The sequence below is a fragment of the Panthera tigris genome, chromosome B3, assembly GCF_018350195.1.
Source record: "Panthera tigris isolate Pti1 chromosome B3, P.tigris_Pti1_mat1.1, whole genome shotgun sequence".
Taxonomy (NCBI): domain Eukaryota; kingdom Metazoa; phylum Chordata; class Mammalia; order Carnivora; family Felidae; genus Panthera; species Panthera tigris.
In genome coordinates, this window is record NC_056665.1 from 138,842,711 (window position 1) to 138,860,893 (window position 18,183).

The 18,183-nt window shown below is 49.4% G+C and overlaps 1 long non-coding RNA gene across 1 annotated transcript; it reads right to left on the reverse strand.

Moving 5' to 3' along the window:
• Positions 1-1,343: 1,343 nt before the first annotated feature.
• On the reverse strand, positions 1,344-17,922 carry LOC122239308. Its single transcript, XR_006218275.1, has 4 exons — positions 17,489-17,922; positions 3,499-3,637; positions 1,661-1,744; positions 1,344-1,533 (listed from the first exon to the last, which is right to left on the reverse strand). It is a non-coding gene; the product is annotated as an uncharacterized LOC122239308 (long non-coding RNA).
• Positions 17,923-18,183: the final 261 nt, after the last annotated feature.

Below are 18,183 nucleotides of genomic sequence, written 5' to 3' on the forward strand. Positions count from 1 at the left end.
CCAGCTCGCCTGTGTGCAGCCGCTGTCGAGAGGTAGCGTGGCACCCCCCCGTTAGACACCTGCCACGGGCACCGGCTGCCAGGACGTGAGAAAGCCAACTCACGCCTCTGAGCCTCTGTCTCCCCATCTTGAAAATGGGGACAATTAGAGAAACAGGCGTCGCACTACTTATAAAACACAACGCTGCAGGCAGGGGCTCGTGCTTCAGACTACTCTCATCATCATGACCCTGATCATTGTGGCCGACCACGTGTTCTTGCCTCCGTGCCCAGCTGGGGGTGCAGTTTGGCCCCCACGGAGCGTCACCTCGGATCGGGCAAATTGTCATGGCCGATGATGTTTCAAGTTACTAACATTGAAAATCTGTGAGTGAAACCGCCGATTTCTCTGGGGGAAAACGGTCGTTTTCACCGTTTTTACCTCCTGAATGCCCTTGACGCCTGGCATGCTGCCCTGGGCCTGCCCGTGTAGACTCGTGACTGTGTGGCTGCCCCTCGGACGATGGAGGAAACGAACTTGGTCTGCAATTTTGGGTCAAGGATCCCCACTGGGACAGCGTGGAGAGCGAGAGGCAGAGGCAGGGGAAAGGGCCTGGGGGCTGTTGCAAGGGCATTACTGGGGCTCCTTCGTTGTGGGTGCCAATCATGAGTTAACTGCCATCGGGGCGGGATCCTCAGGAGCCCAACCATGATGCCACAGCCTCCAGTTCTCAGACGAGGGGTCCCTTGGGTGCCTCTCCCGCTCTGTCCCCAGCCCACCAGCACCCGGGGACAGTAGATGCTCCCGAGCGAGGGAATCAATCTGGTGCCCGAAGGGCCAGGCAGACGTTCGGCCAACGTTTCTCGGGCACCTCCTACGTGCCGGGCACTGTCCTCACTTCTCTAACGTTGTCTCATTTAATTGAAAACATCCTCCCTAGCCTTCCCCTGATGTTTTGCGTTCCGCGCTGGTTTATTTGTGAGTGACGTGACTTCTCCGGTTTCTCAGGGCAGAGCCTCCGTCTGCATTCCCCGCCGCCTAGCGCGGGGTCCGGGACCGAGTCGATACCCAGCAAAAGTTCTAGACTGAACGGCTGAGTGAAGGAGGGCGATGGCCGCACCCTCCGACGTGGGCGTTCGTCTCCACGTGTCGGGGGAGGAATAGAGTTTCAAAGACGAGCGGGGCACAGGTTAACAGCAACGTTAACGTGCGAGTCAGACGGAACCACGGTGTTTTATCTTCTCGTGCTTCTTCTACTTCTCTGAGCCTTAGTTCCCATGTTAAAAAAATGAGGATCATCATTGACCTGCCCCACGTGGTCATTGTGAGGATTTAATTAAGTCCAGCAAAGGGCTTAGCTCAGTGCCTGGCCTACAGAGAGCATTCGATGGACTGCAGCCAGAGTCCTGGCCAACAGGTAGGGCTGGGGTGGGAGTAATGTCCGTTCTTGGCTCCTTTGCCCGCCACGGGCCGGGCAGCTCAGGGGAGAGGCCGGGGTATGTCCTGAAGAGGCAGGGCACGTGTCCTCAGCGGGAGCGTGCAGGAGAAAGGACGCTGGGGGAGACCAGGTGCGGGGTTCCGCTCTGTCTTTGCTCCTTCCCGGCTTCGGGACCAGCCCCCCGCCCCCGCCCCTCCCCCCAAGGGCTCCGGGTGGTCTCAGACCCATGAAGCGAACACCTACTATGTGTCAAGCGCTGTGCTAGGTCACAGAACGGATGAGGCCCAGCTCTTGCTGTCAACTCTGCTCTCAGTCCCAAGCCGGAAACTGACGGGAAAGAGAAATGGACGGTATTAGCTCCCGGTGGCTGCTGTAACAAAGCAAAAAGAGGGGCCTCAAACAAGAGGACTTTGTTATTTCACTACACTGGAGGTCAGAAGACCAAAGTGGGTTGGCAGGGCTGTGTTCTTCTCTGGAGACTCCCCGGGGACAATCTGTTTCCTTGCCTTTTCCTGCTTCCGGAGGCACCTGCGTTCCTCGGCTTGTGGGTCATCAGCAATGCAACTCTTGCTTCCATTGTCACATGCTGTCTCCCACCCTCCTGCCCCACCCTTATAGGACAGTCGTAGGCCCTCAGGCCCACCTGCACCGTCCAGGGTCTGTTAAGATCTCAACCTTGTCACATCTGCAAAGTCCCTTTGCCAGGTATGGTGACATGTTCACAGGTGTTGGGGATTGAGATGTGGACATCTTTGGGAGGCCATTATTTTGTCGATCACAATGACACAAGACTGGTGCACTGACAAGGGTCGAGGAGGCAGCCTGGAGGTGGGGTGCTTCATGCGGTTTGAATATCAGGGTTTCATCGACTGGAAAGCAAGAGGTTGACCTAGCTGGTCCCTGAGTTCCAAACTTGACCATGCTGGATCTACAAAGGTGACTGCACTATCTGCTACAGGTTTCTTTTTTTTTTTTTTTAACGTTTATTTATTTTTGAGACAGAGAGAGACAGAGCATGAATGGGGGGGAGGGTCAGAGAGAGAGGGAGACACAGAATCGGAAGCAGGCTCCAGGCTCCGAGCTGTCAGCCCAGAGCCCGACGCGGGGCTCAAACTCATGAACCGCGAGATCATGACCCGAGCCGAAGTCGGACACTTAACCGACTGAGCCACCCAGGCGCCCCTCTACTCCAGGTTTCTGACCACACAGAAGCTGGGGTCTACCTGTGAGGTCAACGTCTTTGCAAATTATAGGCAGAGGCCTGGCATCGAGGGCCATGGCCGCATGAACCAAGAGCATTTCTTCAAATAACTCAGAGGAACTTTGACAAAGGCCGAGGGGTTTTGGAAAAGGAATAGTAGAAATGCTTCTGAGGAGCAGCCTTTCACCCCAGGCCCCTGACACACAGACAAGCTCCTTTTGAGCCACGTTTTCCTGTAGGGCCAGCTTCCTGTGTGTGGCTGTGTGATTCATCACAAGGAGAAACATGTCACACCGGATGGCTCACAGCATCAGCTAAAACAGGAAGAACGCTCCCTGAGTCATCCCCAGCACAGGTGGCAAAGCCCCTTGCTCTGAGCTATGTGGGGACGAGGGGGACCCTCGGGCTCCTTCATCGGGTGCACTGGAACTTCCGAAGGAGAATTTGCCTGCGTTTCTCCAGCCTTCCAAGGGAAGCACAAGGGAGCCTCGAACGTGGAAAAGCACGTTCTATGCTGCCTCAGGGCCTTGATGGGTGATTGGCATTGGGGTGGGGGGGGGCACCGTCTTTCTTCTGGCAAGTTCTAGGGGGTTACAGAACAAAATCACCGGGAGCGTCGGCCCCCGTGCATCTGCCCATTGCATATTCCCTTTGTATTTTTAGTTCCCAAACCTTGACATCTAAACTCCCTGTGCTGTGGCTCGGGCGGCAGCCTGCCAAGCTTCCTGTGAAGTCCCCGCCGCTGAGCGTCCTCACGCTTCCTACAGAGCACAGTGACTCAATCCAGAGCCGATCATCCCGGAGGAAGACGGTGTGGGCGCGGAGGGGCGTGAGCGGTGACGGAGGTGGAAACAGCCACCTGGAAACCTCACTCACTTACCCGGACACGACGCGCCAGTTGGTGGCTTCCTCTCCTGCGGGAAGTGGCACTTCCTCCACCTCTCCCCGTGGCCACACACGCGTGTGCACACCTGTGCGTGCACGCACGCGCACACGCCCCCTCGACAGGCCTTCTGCATCTGCGCAAAAGAGAGACCAGACGCCCATCAATGATGGCTTGGGGCATCCAGGACAATTTTCTTTCTCGTTTTCCGATCACTTTCCAAAGCAAACGAGCAAACAACGTCAGGGGCTAGAAATGGGGCAGGATAATGACGTCGACGCTGATTTTACGGTAGAAAACAGGAAACTGGCAGTAAAGAAATTTAAATTAGTGATGCAGAAGAGGAACTCAAGACTCCTGCTCGGATGGAAAAGCAAAGAAGAAAGGCAGAAGGATGTGAGAGTGCGTGGCATATACACTTTATAGAGAAAGAGATCAACTATTACACATTTTAAGGGAGAAACCGGAACAGTAGGGATGGAAGTGATAACACAGATGTTTGGCGTAAATTTTCTTCACTTGAGAAATGAGCTCAGAGTTCAGATCTCAGGGAGATATATCCGGTGGCCTTATTTTAAAGACTTGGACCTCGAGGGTTAAAACCGAGAGAGGACAAGTGACTGTATCAGGCTTCAAGACAGACCAAGCGGTGACCTCTTGCATTGTCTTATCTGCCCGTGTGCCTGTGAACACGTGTGTGTGTGTGTGTGTGTGTGCGAACACGTGTGTGTGCGCACAAGCAAAGGTGGGTGCATAAAGGGAAGGAGAGGATGGAGACAGTCCAAGAGGGGAAAAAGTTGGGGGAAGTATTTTCAAGAGCAACAGCAGGCCGCATGGTTAAGAATTAGACTCTAGGCCTGGCTTCGTTCTGCGGGGCTCTATCACCAGCCCGCCAGGTGGCTTCACGTCCCCGAGACCTAAATTATAGAGGAGTTGTCGTGGGACCTTTGTCCTAATGTTCTTGTGAGAGTTCAGGGAGATAAGGCATGCACGGCTCCGGGCAGAGTGGCAGAACCAGAGTAAGCCCTCCCCACGGCTGAGCTGCTATCACCAATCTTGTTAAATTTTTTTTAAAAGTAGGTTTCACGCCCAGCGTGGTGCCCAACGCGGGGTTTGAACTTACGACCCTGAGATTAGGACCTGAGCTGAGATCGAGAGTCGGACGCTCAACCGACTGAGCCACCCATGCACCTCGCTGTTACTAGTATTTAAAACATGAGAGCCAGGGGCGCCTGGGTGGCTCGGTCGGTTGAGCGTCCGACTTCGGCCCGGGTCGCGACCCTGCGCCTCGTGGGTTCGAGCCCCGCGTCGGGCTCCGTGCTGAGCAGCACGGAGCCTGGAGCCTGCTTCGGATTCTGTGTCTCCCTCTCTCGCTCTCTGCCCCTCCCCCACTCTGTCTCTCTGTCTCCCAAAAACAACTAAAAAAAATTGAAAAATAAAATAAAATAAAATAAAACACGAGAGCCAGTGAGATGTGAAGGCTGGATGGATGTGAATGGTCCGGGCTGTCTTAGGAAACAAGACAAAGGCAAGCAAGACATCAAGAGTTTTAGGAAAGCCATACACAGGGTTCTGTTTATAAGTGTGTTGAGCTGGAAAGAATATTTGTAATTCGGTATTCCAACCCCCCGCCCCCCAACCCATAGCCCAGAGGAAGGAAAGGGGATGCAGACAATGCAAATGACTTTTATAAACTCACACGTCTCCTTAAGAGCCACAGGCTAGAACCCAGGCAATAGCTTCATGGGATTGGGAGTCTGTGTTACAAAGCAAAGGACCAGTTCCTGCAGTCTTTCTGAAAACCTTCTGGTGCAGAAAGAGCGGAGATTACGATTCCTGTTTCAAGAAAGGAGGGGCGTAGAGACTAGCTCTCGTAGCCAGCAAGTGGAGGTGTTGGGACCTGAATCCAGATCTCAGGACGGCCAGACCAATCAGTGTATTTTCTCCTTAGCCTATCACCTTTTCAGGATTTCAGAAAGAAACTTCGGCATGCTTTTCATCATGTTTATATGACACTAATCTTTAAAGAGCATAGCCAAGAATGAATGGGTTGATGGATACATAAGCGAGTGGATGCACGAATGAATGGATGCGGGAACGCTTGGAGAGGCACAATAAGCAACTCTCATTAAAATTTCAGTTCAGCTATTTCGTGCAGGATCCCCTTGGGTCCTCCCCTGCTAGCTGACCTAAAAGTGAGAAGGAAATGGTATTGTAGAAATCCCAAATTCTTCACTGAGGATTGCCATTTCTTCCATTTTCTGTAGGAGGCAGAACAATCACGGATGCACCACGCAGGAACCTCCCTTCACCCCCCCCCCCATAATTACTGTAGAAGAATTTGGGGGAATTACCGAATTTCTTTTTTGGGAGGAATGAAAAAGAGGTGTCCTGCTGCAGAGAGGGCCAGGGAAGCAAACTACCACAGTCCAAGGAGCTGGGACTTGGGCATCTCCAGTTGTGCGATGCTCCGTGGAGCTGGGAGGATTTAAGGAAAGAATACGTATTTTCTAGACGCCTCGTACAAAGACTATATTCCGTCGACATTGGCTAGTGGATTTATATCCCTCTGAACATCACAGCTGGAGCCCTTAGTCTCACAACCGTGGTCTGTATTTTGCAAAAGAGGCTTAAAGTCCATCGCTTCTACTCCTGTTCTTCCTCTAATGATCTTTTAAACACCACCTCCTCCAGGAAGCTTTCTCGGATAGCTTCCTGCCACGTCCAGACCACACGGATACCCTGTGCTCTCTTTGAATTCTGTACGTTCTTTAATAATCACGGAGTTTCCCAGAGAGATCCGTAAGAGTAACTAACATCATGGCAAACCCCTGAAATGGACTCTCGATGATTGTCATGGAAACGTTGGTTGTAAGGCTGTGGCGTCACCCAAAGTCAGAGAGGAAAGACTGAACAGCTGGGGTTTAAAAGGAGGGGAACGGAAAGCACCCGGATGGCCCAGGAGCAGGAACCAGCACTGTTGGGATGCCTCAGCTGACCATTTTGTTTCTTGCTATCACTCTACTCCGCCGGTTATCTGAGCTTGTTTGGATCACCTGCCCTTTCCTTGGTCCGAAGATGGCAGGGTTCCTTAACTGGCTTTCCCATCTGGATCTTCCAAAGGAATGGATTTGTTGTTTCGGGAAGATGCGACATGCAAAGTGGAAGAAGGCTCACCACGGCACTCCATAGTGTCATCGTATCACGTACATACCGTCTTCCCCTCGGTCCCTCTTCCCCTAGAGCAAGACTCTCAACATCTTGAAAGGAGGAACTGTATCTTATCCAGATCCTCAATAAATGTCATTCGACGTCCGAATGGAGTCATGGCAATGTGGAAGGTATGGCCAAGGCGACAGATGGGGTCACTGCTCAACCAGAAGCAAACGCCCTTTGCAGTCACCGCTGAGAGAGTCTTTATTAACACAGACCTGACACCCCCAAAAGGAATCGGAAAGAGCGGCTACCAGCCAAAATATCTCGTCTCCCTTAACGTCTTTTACAGGTGGCGACGTGGCATGGCCATAACCTCATGGAGTCCCTTTTTGTTTCCAGAACTCTGACGAGCAGTGACTACGTGTTAGGCTTTCCAGAACTACCTGGTTTTTGTTTGTTTGTTTGTTTCTTCCAGCTGCTGAAAATTTATTTCTGGTAGTCATTAAAATTCTGCTCCTACCATTTGCCACAAATGAGAGAGAGCACCGGGTACAGTATGTGGAGTGTATGTCTGCGAAAACGAGGGACGGATACCTTCCAACACTTTGGGATTTTATGAATGATTTACATCTGGTGCTAAAGTTCACAAATGAAACGTGGGGGGAGCAGATGCTTTATCTCTTGACTGCATCATGCCTGCCCATACTGATGGGGAATTGAAAACAGCCAGGTCTCATAAATCAACAAAATCTATTTTTGTGCCTCTTGATCTCCATTCTGAACATCCATATAACACCCAAAGAAATGTGGTGAAATTAGTTCCTCAAGAAGCCCTTTATGTTTAGGAACAGTGCGGACATGTTAATAAAAAGAAGAGAGAAATAAAAGTGGACTGATGTGTGTGTGTGTGTGGGGGGGGGGTGCGGCAGGGTGGGGGTGTGAGGGAGAGGAACCAGACCTCAGAGGAGGAATCTGCGATTTATGGAGAGCAGGGAAGGAAGTGTGGGTCTGAGCTGGACAGACTAAGGAAAGCATGGGCTGGCAATGATTTGGAGAGAGGGTCTATTCCAGTAAAGGGAGGGACGCTGCATTGCAGATTAAAAAGAATCAGCATCTGGAAATGGACTGGAGTTGGTAATTGGAAAATCATGGAAAGAAACTTGTAAAGAAGGCAAGAGTCTGGGAGTCTGATGTTTTTGTATTTTTCCCCCTTCTTTTCCTCTTCCTGCCTTCCTTCCTGCCTTCCTTCCTCCCTCCCTCCCTCCCTCCTCTCTTCCCTCCTTCCTTCCTTCCCTCCTTCCCTTCCTTCCTTCCTCCCTCCCTCCCTCCCTCCCTCCTCTCTTCCCTCCTTCCTTCCTTCCCTCCTTCCCTTCCTCCCTCCCTCCCTCCCTCCCTCCCTCCCTCCCTCCTCTCTTCCCTCCTTCCTTCCTTCCCTCCTTCCCTTCCTTCCTCCCTCCCTCCTTGCTTTCTTCCCACTTGATATATGGTTTTATGTAAAACATGGTGACTGTCTGAGTGTCATATGAGAACACACAACCTCCTTCAGAAATATATGCTGGGCCAGGCCCTGTGGAGTGATATTCTCATCTTGGAATACTGCCCCCCTCTAGCCCCGAGTCCAAACCCTTGAGCGTCTCCTCTGATGATTATAAAAAAATCTAGTCTGTCACCCCCAATTTGCACTTTATCACTTTACATCTAATTATTTTATGGCTTCTTTAATCAAGACTTTCCGTGCTCCTGAAGGCAGAGGTAGTGTGTTAATCTTTGCGTGGGGTGGCAAAACCCAGCCCTGCCCCGAGCCGGGGACGTGGCATTGGCAGAATTCAGCTGCATGCTACCGGCATCGTTTCTAAGCATCCTATGTGAGAGAGGACACAGGATGAGGGGCTGCAGACAGAAACGTGATCGGACAAGGTCCATCCGCAGAAAGGACTTCCCACTTAGTGGAGGGGCAGGGCTGTTTATAAGGGATCTAGAACTATATAGCCTGTCTTCAGACTCGAGGCATAGTGAGAGCCAAAATAGGGAGCAAGCAAATGTTTCAAGGAAGCCCAAGGGGGCTTCACAGAGGAGGTAATGCGCGCTGGCCGGGGAAGAAGATTTATTTTGGGGAACATAGTAACTGGAAAGGCAGGAACAGACAGTGGCCAAGAACAAATGCCTATTCCTTTCACATGTTTTCTCCTTCCAGCCTAAAGAACTGCATTCATTATAACGAAGCAATGATTTTCTAAATTAATTGCCTTGGGAACGGTAAGAGTGGAGGTACACCCCACACCGTTTCTAACTTCTATCCTGCGAGAAGCTTATGCATTCACAGTTTCTAGCTGGTTGACTTTTATAAATGAAGCAATAAACACAACAATATTAAATATGCATCTATAATATTTCTTCACATTTATTTCTATTGCCGTCCTCTCTCAAGTACCCACCGAATCCTTTGTTGAGTTTCTTCCTCTTTGTATCTGAGCTTCTGTATGCAAGAGACTTTCCGATTTACAGATTCCTTTACCCCTGATTTTATATATAAAAAAAGGGAGGGGGGAATGGAAAATATAAACAAAAACCATTTTCAGCTCTGTACTGAAGCATTTGCTGCATTTCTTTGAATGCAAGTTATTGGTTCATTTTGAAAACTCCACGTTGGAGAGATCACAGTCTTTTAAAAGGAGCCAGGGTGGGACACAATTTGTACAATTTGCTACACATAATATTAACTATTGGATTAAAAAAAATGTAGCTGCTACATTAACAGATGAAATTCGATATTGCAATTTAACACCCAATTTTCCAACAATCCTCTAATATGTAGACCACGTCCAATTTTTCTAAAAGAAAACCTCAGTTCAAAAAAAAATATATATATATATATCATTTGCATTTTACTATAATTAGGTGATTCTTTTCTGGGGGTGGGTTTTTTTTTTTTGACATAGTGAGTACCCCAAACCCCTCTCCACAGAGGAAGTTACTAAAAGCAGAAAAAAAAAAAGAGTTCCGTAGTCTCCCTTAGTTACCATTCTGTTCAAAATATGTCCCCACCTAATATAACTTGCTATGTGTCATAAAATACAAAGGAAAGTACTTTTCATGCCAAATATCAGAGAAGTGCTCTCTTTTCTATACGGCCCAAGTAGCAGAAATGATGTGTTCATTTTAAATTCCATTCATGTAGGTTCTAATAAAAGCTATTATAAAATACAATTGTGTAGAGACAAAAAGAGAGATAATATCACTATAGCTCAATATAAAATTTAAGTAATTAAGACATGAAAACTATTACACAATTTACTACAAATGCAGCAAGAATAATAAAATGCTTAACCCTTTCCCTCCCAATTGCTTTCTCCGTTGGTCTCGCTCTCCTCTTCAACACCTAACTTACACACATGGGTACCTGAGGGGATGTACAGAAATATTATAATCCGTGTTTGGGGGATAGGGATGATAATCAAGGGAAAATGCTTTTTTTTTTAAATTTCAGGAAAGAAGGGTTCCCTGTTTCTAGAGTGATGACATCAGTCTACTGGCGGGGGGGGGGGGGGGGGGAATTGATTTCATCTGGAGAAAATAGAAAAGCCTCTGTCGAGCCGATGAACCCAATAATGGCACGAAGACCCCAGTAAGAGGCCATTATGATAAACAGAAGGCCTCGTGGGTGGACAAGGTCAGACCTGGGGGCAGGCAGATCCGAGTTCAAATCCTGACCCTGACGCCCGTGGGTTAAGCACCCCCAGGGAACCGTGTTCGGACTCAGGCGTCTCACCTGTGGAAGGGACACCCCCCGTGTATTCTACTTTTTAGGGTCACACCGTCATCAGGCAATGGGGGTGTTATTAACAAAACGGATGTTAATGCTTCGTAATTAAAATGGGAAAAATATAAAGGACCGGGCGTCCTATTTCGCTTTTCCCGGAAGCGTGTCTGTCCCAGCTCAGAACGGGAACGTCATGAGTCAAGGAAGTGGCGCATTATTTCTCCGTCAACTGCTCCCCACCTTCCTGAGTTTATGAAAGAGAAAAGTCCTGGGGGGGTGGTGCCACTGGGCCCCCAGCATTTCTCCAGCACTTGCTAAACCCCACCTTTTAATTAGCACCGGAAGCTCTGGGCTCTAGCCTTGAGACTCTAGCGCTCCCGCCCCCGGAAGTGACACGCTTCACTTCTGCTCGCTGCTCACTGGCCAGAACTAGTCACGTGGCTCTCTCCGGGGGTGGGGCCTGGCAGTGCCAGCCTATCAGGTGGTGGAAGTGGAAAACCGGAAGTACCGATGAACGGCCCCCACACCTATCTGTGCGTTATTACTGGTGGGGGGCGGGGAGCGGGGTTCTTTTCTGATTCTAGAGAAATGTATGTTGCTGGTGGAGAGTATTTGTGAACTCAGAAGAGCACAAATGAAGTAAAAGTCATTTCTAATCCCGCCATTCACTTGTCACTCCTTAAGGTGTTTAGGGCTACATCAGTTTGCCCTGTGTTGCTATAGAAATAAGGACATTTAAACAAATATTTGGGCCATAGTATATGTCCTGCTGTGTAACCCACAATTTCTCTTTCACATGTCACAGTCTTCTGGAGTATTAAATATTCTTGTACACCATGCATACTATTTTATCTTATGTCTGTACTGCAATTATTTGAGCCAATTGCTAGTAATTTGATATTTTAAGTGTTTCAATTTTTCTCTATATTTTGTGATTATTTTTACGTGTGTGAGTGTGTACACACGTGGGTATAAATTCCGTATTTGCCCATGGCACCGTAAACACCATCTCCATGAAATTTTTTTTCTTTTTAACGTTTATTTATTTTTGAGACAGAGAGACAGAGCATGAACGGGGGAGGGGCAGAGAGAGAGGGAGACACAGAATCGGAAGCAGGCTCCAGGCTCCGAGCCATCAGCCCAGAGCCCGACGTGGGGCTCGAACTCACGGACCGTGAGATCGTGACCTGAGCTAAAGTCGGACGCTCAACCGACTGCGCCATCCAGGCGCCCCTCTCCATGAAATTTTTAAGGGATAATCTACTATTTCACTGGGCAAACCTTTCATGGTATACTTAACCTTTTTGCCATTTCAATTGTTTCCAGTTTTCAACCACCATAAATAATGTGTCCGTGGACTTGACTTCAGGTATTTTTCACATGTAGAAATGTCCAGTGGGCTAGGGTGCAAGGAGCAAAATTACCAAACCAAATGTTACAAACATTTTCAGACACCTGATTAACATCTTTAAAGGAAAACACGTTTATTGCGAAGAATGAATAAATGAATGAATTAAATTACAAATAACTTTGTCAGAGCTTGAGAATTGGCCATAAAATATCTCTAAATGTCTCCTTCAATAGCAAGTCCCTTTGGTTGGAATGGATATCTTATCCTCCTAAGTATCCAGTGAGAGGTGTCCACAATCTGGAACTTCCACACGCTGGCTCCCTATCAGGTGCGGGATCAGCAACTTTCTGCCTAGTTTCCAACTTCATGAACAAAACAATCCACAGGTAAACTTCAAAATCTCCATTTCACAGACTGGACCTTGTAAAAGCTCACGGTCCCAAAGTTGGGACACAGAGTTGGAATTCCAAGATGGCAGACTCAAGTTGGGACACTTCCTTTCTGGAATGGCAATCAACTCAGCATCAGTTTGCACAACAGGAAGAGACAGCCCACAATTAAGAAATGCCGTGTGTATCTTTGTGCAATTACACTTCAGGGAACAGGGGCATTATGTGCTGGGATCGGCAGGCAGGGGTGGGCTGAGTTGGGCCAGCTCTGGCTGGGCAGAAAGAAGGTCCTATCCCCATAGCTTTATTGCCGGTGTGGAAATGTGTTGATCTCTCTTCCATTGTCTTAGAATTGCCCACAGGATATTTTAGCGCAAGCAATAAGCCTGTAACTTTGAACTCAAACCTTGCCTCCCTTCCATTGCTCCCCGCGCCCCCCCCCCCCCCGGTGACTTCACGCCTCCATGCCATTCTGCCCCTTATCCAGTGCCAGAGCTTGTGGCACTGTCTTGGGCACACCTGCTCTCATTTGTGTTGGCCAACGTCTGGGGAAATCGTCTGTAATGGCAAGGCAAAGCGATGAGTTAGGAGACCCTGGATGACATCCCCACGGGCTGCCTTACTAGCTGGGAGACCCAGAGCAAATCATTTAGGGTCTCTGACCGTCACTGTGTCATTTGCAAGATGGGAGTGATGGTGTTAGCCTGCCTCAGTGAGAGCATATAAAACACGTTGTAAGTGTGATGTGCCGTGCAAAAACGGCTGGGCTGCGCACGACCATTTCTCTATTTCAAAGTTTGGATTGAACGGTAAGCTTGGAATTACTGATAGAAATGGTGTTGTGGGTTTTTGCTTTTGGTTTTTCACTTCAGGCAAGTTCCTTGTCTCCTTCTGATGAGCCCACGGGTTTCCAGGGCGCTCCCCGTCCTTCCGCCAGCCTCCTGACTCTGTGGAATCACCCTTGTGCCTTCCGACTTCGACCTCATGCCGTACGGCAGGCCACGATGCCAGTTCCAAGCCGTGGAAGCCCGCCATCAGTTCCTCACCCAAGTTCAAGCTCTGATCCCCCTTACAACCGACAGCCATAAGTGTACAACAGCCAGCATCCCCTGTCCCCCGCTCCATGAGCTCTTCTGTAGTCCCCTCTGTGGTTCCTCAAAACTCGGCAAGAGGAAAAGGCTCTACGGTTGACGGCCATGGTCAAGGTCATGGCTCTGCAGCATAGCAAGTCCTTCACCACTGTTGAGCTAAAAGCGCCCCAAATGGTCGTCTTTCTTCTTTTTCTTTATTGGCTCGGGGAAAACTAGAGGCGAAAGTGCCTGACGGGAAGGTCACTGCCCTGAGGATGAGAGAGAAGCGGGTCACGAAGCCCATCTTCCCACCAGCAAGCTCTCCAGCTGTGGGTCCAGAGGCAAGTCCCTCCACTTCTCGGTATCTTATCTGCTTCATCTGCAAGTAAGTGGGGCAGATGATTACTCCACATTGAATCTTTTCTGTTTCAATGCGACGGTGACCAGAATCTTTCCAAGGACCTGCTCTGCCATCCATAGTCCTTACTTCTGTCTTTGAGGTTGGCTCGTGATGGCAAGATGGCTGCTGTATCCCCAGCCATCGTGCCCACACTCCAGGCAGCGGAAAGGGAAACGAGGACAAAGGCAAGAGGGTAAACCTCACAGACTAGTTGCCTCCCTTTAAAAGTCGTCCCTAGGAGGCCCATGTGATGACGTCCACTTAAATGTCTTTGGCCATCCCTGCCTGCAAGAGAGGCTAGCTAGGTACATTGCTGCCTTCGATAACCCCAGGATTGATTTAATAAGGGTGAAGAGTAGGGTAGATACTAGGTAGGTAACCAGTAGTCTCCACCACAGGAAGGTAACTTTTATTATACTAATTGTGCAGATAAATAAATTAAGGTAAGCAACTTGCCACGGCCATAGAGAGAAAAGGTTTAGGAGCCGGAATTCAAAATCAGCTCCTGCATGTGTGCTCAGTAGGCCTGAGATGGTGGGTGGTCAAACAGTCCACCTTCAGATCCTCGTTGCCCGTCGGCGGGATGGGATCAGAGCGCTTGCTGTAGGGCAAAGGCAGGGTTAAGTGAGATAATGATAGGGAGTGCCCGAGACCTTGCCCTTCCTATTAGTATAATAGATGCTCAATAAACAGGAGTTGAAAGCTCGGACGCCCTGGAACATACTGTGCTGTTGTCCAGGTGCCCCCCATGCTAACACACCTCCCAAGAGACGTGTCAACTGCCGAAGCTCGGGGAACATTCTGTCCAATGTGTCCTCTGAATCTGGTCTCCCTTGCTAGAGTTGAACTTCCTGAAAGTGGGAAGGCTTACCTGACAACGGGGTAGAACCTGGCTCACCGTTGGTTGATTGACAGACAAATGCTTTGCTTCCTCTTGGATATTAAAATTACATGACTCTCACCGGCACGCCGCTTACAGTAACCAAGAGGGGTGCAAATAGAGAATTCACGACCAGGCTTATCTGTGGGAATACGTACGTGTGTGAGCAGGGGGCTGGGGTCAGGCAGTCTAACAGGAAGGAGAGATTCCAAATGGAAGTAATTTCTTCCTGAAATTCTCCAAAATACACCATTCAAGTAAAACCACATTCAAATACTAATGAAATGAATGAAGAGAAAAAACCCGAACAACACGTATGTTACAGGCGCTAATTAAAAAGACACACACTTGGGGCACCTGGGGGACTCAGTCTGTTAAGTGTCCGACTTCAGCTCAGGTCATGATCTCACGGTTTGTGAGTTCCAGCCCCGCGTCGGGTTCTGTGCTGGCAGCTCAGAGCCTGGAACCTGCTTCGGATTCTGTGTCTCCCTCTCTCTACCCCTCCCCTGCTCGCACACTGTGTGTGTGTGTCTCTCTCTCTCTCAAAAAGAAATAAACAAAAAAAATCTTAAAAAAAAAAAGACACACTCACTTATTTCATTTTGAGAAAAAAACAAAGAAAAAAACCTTCCAAAAAGCATTGCTAAAGGCACAAAGAAAAAGAAAATCCCATGTTTTTGCGTTGTTCAAGGACTGCAGTGAGAGCTACTCTCGGATATTCTCAACTGGGCTTCCGTGGAAGAATGTACTGCTCTCCAATCCACAGCCAGCGTTGCCCGGTTTACTGATTTAATCATTATAATGATGGTTGCTAGCAGAGGATGTAAATGAAAAGCAGGATTCTTGCTGTGGTTGAATTTCTTCTCCTCCTTCTCCTTCTCCTTCTCCTTCTCCTTCTCCTTCTCCTTCTCCTTCTCCTTCTCCTCCCCCCCCTCCTCCTCCTCCTTTTTTTTTTTTTAAGTTTATTTATTTATTTTGAGAGAGAGAGAGAGAGAGAGTGAGCAGGGAGGGGCAGAGAGAGAGAATCCCAAGCAGGCTCCACACTGTCAGCGCAGAGCCCAACAAGGGGCTTGAACCCACAAACCGTGAGATCATGACCAAGCGTCTGATGCTGAAACGACTGAGCCGTCCAGGTGCCCCTCTTCCCTCTCCTGAGACGGCCACGCCAGCACGCCGGACAAAGAGCTCAAATCCTTGACTGGCACCTCAGCGGCAAGGATGGAGGGAGAGGGAGGCCGCCTGCTTGTGGAAGTTGAAGGCCCTTCTCCCCTTCTCTGCGTTTCGTTCAGAACTCGATGCAGGAGGCCTGCTGCTTCGGGTCGGAGTCTTTGCACGGGCTCTTCCCTGCCTAGAACCCTTCCCCCCGGGAACACAGCTCCATTGCCTTGCTTTGTCACATCTCTCTCCAATGTCCTCCCCTGCCCCAGGCCCCCACCTCTCTGTCCTTACCCTATTTGACAACCAACACCGATATTTGATATCATGTGTACATTTGTGTATTTATTTTCTGTCTCTCCCGCTAGAATGGAAGCTCCTCCGGGCAGGGATTTTGTTATACTTGCCACCATATCGCTAGTCCGAAAACAGGGCTTGCCACGCGATCGTTGCTCCCTCCAGGGGGGGATTTGCTGATGAGTGAAGGACTGCTTTAATGCGCCCAACTGTCGAAAAGAATTAAACTGATGATGGCCAACTAATGATGACAGCCTTTGCGGGACCGAAAATCCGTATTCTTTCCCCCCCGCCTGCCGAGCCTAGTTTGGAGCTCGTGTCTTTCTCCGTCAGGAAGACCGCATCCTTCCTGGGGACTCGCTGGGACTGTGCTAGACGTGGACCAGCCTTCGTGTCTTTTTCATGTTGCAAGTGGCCCCACTCACCTCTTCCCCTGAGCCCCCTCGCCATTAGCCTCTTGGAGGGCCCGTGCCCTCACAATTATCGACTTCTTTCCGAGGGTGTCCTCCTGAAGACATGGTTGGAGCCCAGGTCTCTGTGTCTCCCATGCATCTAGCATTGAATTTTACGTGGCTCACAGTTCTTGTGCATGTGCTATGGGCCAGGGGCCGTACGAAGGGCACCACGTGCATGAACTCGGTGGCTTTCTTGTTCTTCTTTTGTTTTTAATCACAAACTACAGAAATATATACATTTCACATTTCAACCCAGTAAATGATACGTGTGGGTAGGCAGGTCCAGCCATAGCTATCTCTATACCACTGCCGAAATCAAAATGTCAAAAAACTTTGTCCCTTTTGCCGTGTGCAATGCACCTTGATGTTTCTATTCCATTTAATTTAAAATTTTTTTTAAGGTTTATTTATTTTTGAGAGAGAAAGACAGAGTGGGAGCGGGAGAGGGACAGAGAGAGACGGAGACGCAGAATCCCAAGCAGGCTCCAGGCTCTGAGCTGTCAGCACAGAACCCGACGCGGGGCTTGAATTCACGAATCGTGAGATCACGACCTGAGCCGAGGTTGGCCACTTAACTGACTGAGCCATCCAGGTACCCCCACTTAATTTTTTTTTTTAATGCTAGTTGTAATCCACTGAGGAAAGGGTTGGCGAACTATGGCCCTTGGGCCAAATCCAGCCTGCCACCTGTTTTTGTTAATAAGATTTTGGAACACAGCCACACTCATTTGTCTACATGTTACCTATGGCGGCCTTTGCACTGCAGAAGAGTTGCGACAGAGACCATTATACCCGCAAAGCCCAAATAAAATACCGTCTGGCCCTTCACAAGAAAAAGTTTGCTGAGCCTCGCACTAAACTAATAACAGATCCGCAAATGGGTCGTGGCCTACTGTTTGCAAAACACCGTCTCAGCTCATAGCATTGTGACAACTGGCCCATAAGGGAGGCGCGTGTTTATCTTCATTTACAAGTAAAGCAAACGGAGGAAGAGAGGAAGCCGCTTGCCCACAGACACGTGACTAGTCGGCACGCAGAGCCGCATCGCCCTAGACCAGAATCAGTGGGACTCACCTGGAATTCTGCTCTGCTTCGGGGTGAGTTTAATACATATTTGTTGGTCAAAGAAGCGACCGCTGCGTGCGGGCTGGAGTCTCTTCTTACCCCGGCAAAGGGGACGGGATGGTACGTCTGGGATTCGGTTACAGGTGACTTCTGTCTTGCACACACCTTCTCTTGGCCTCCACTCGCTTGCTCAGATGAAGCCAGCTGCCATATTGTGAGCTGCCCAATGGAAAGGCCCACCTCGCAAGGAACTGACAATGACCCTCAGCCTAGCGGTCTTCGAGGACTCAGGAGCTCGGAAGAAGATCCTGCCCCGGACACCCGGGGCATGACCGCAGAGCCACAGAGGCTTGACTGCTTTTGCAGATACTGTGAATGGGGGACCCGGCTAAGCCACGTCTGAATTCCTGGTCCCACAGAAACTCTGGGATAATAAATGTGTGTTGCTTCCGTCACTGAGTTTTGGAGGAATCTGTTACGCAGCAACGGATAACTAATACACCGCGCTACTTTATTGTAATTCAAGGTTCCGGAACCCACCCGCATCAACAAATACATCATCAGCACCAACTAGGTGCTCAGTCCTTGGAAAGATGGAGCAGGGGGGGTCTGTTCACAGCAGAAGATTCTGCCCTCAGGGAGCTCGTGATCTGGTGAGAACAGAAGGTAGGAGTTGCGTTTTCCGTTCTTAACCACACTGATAA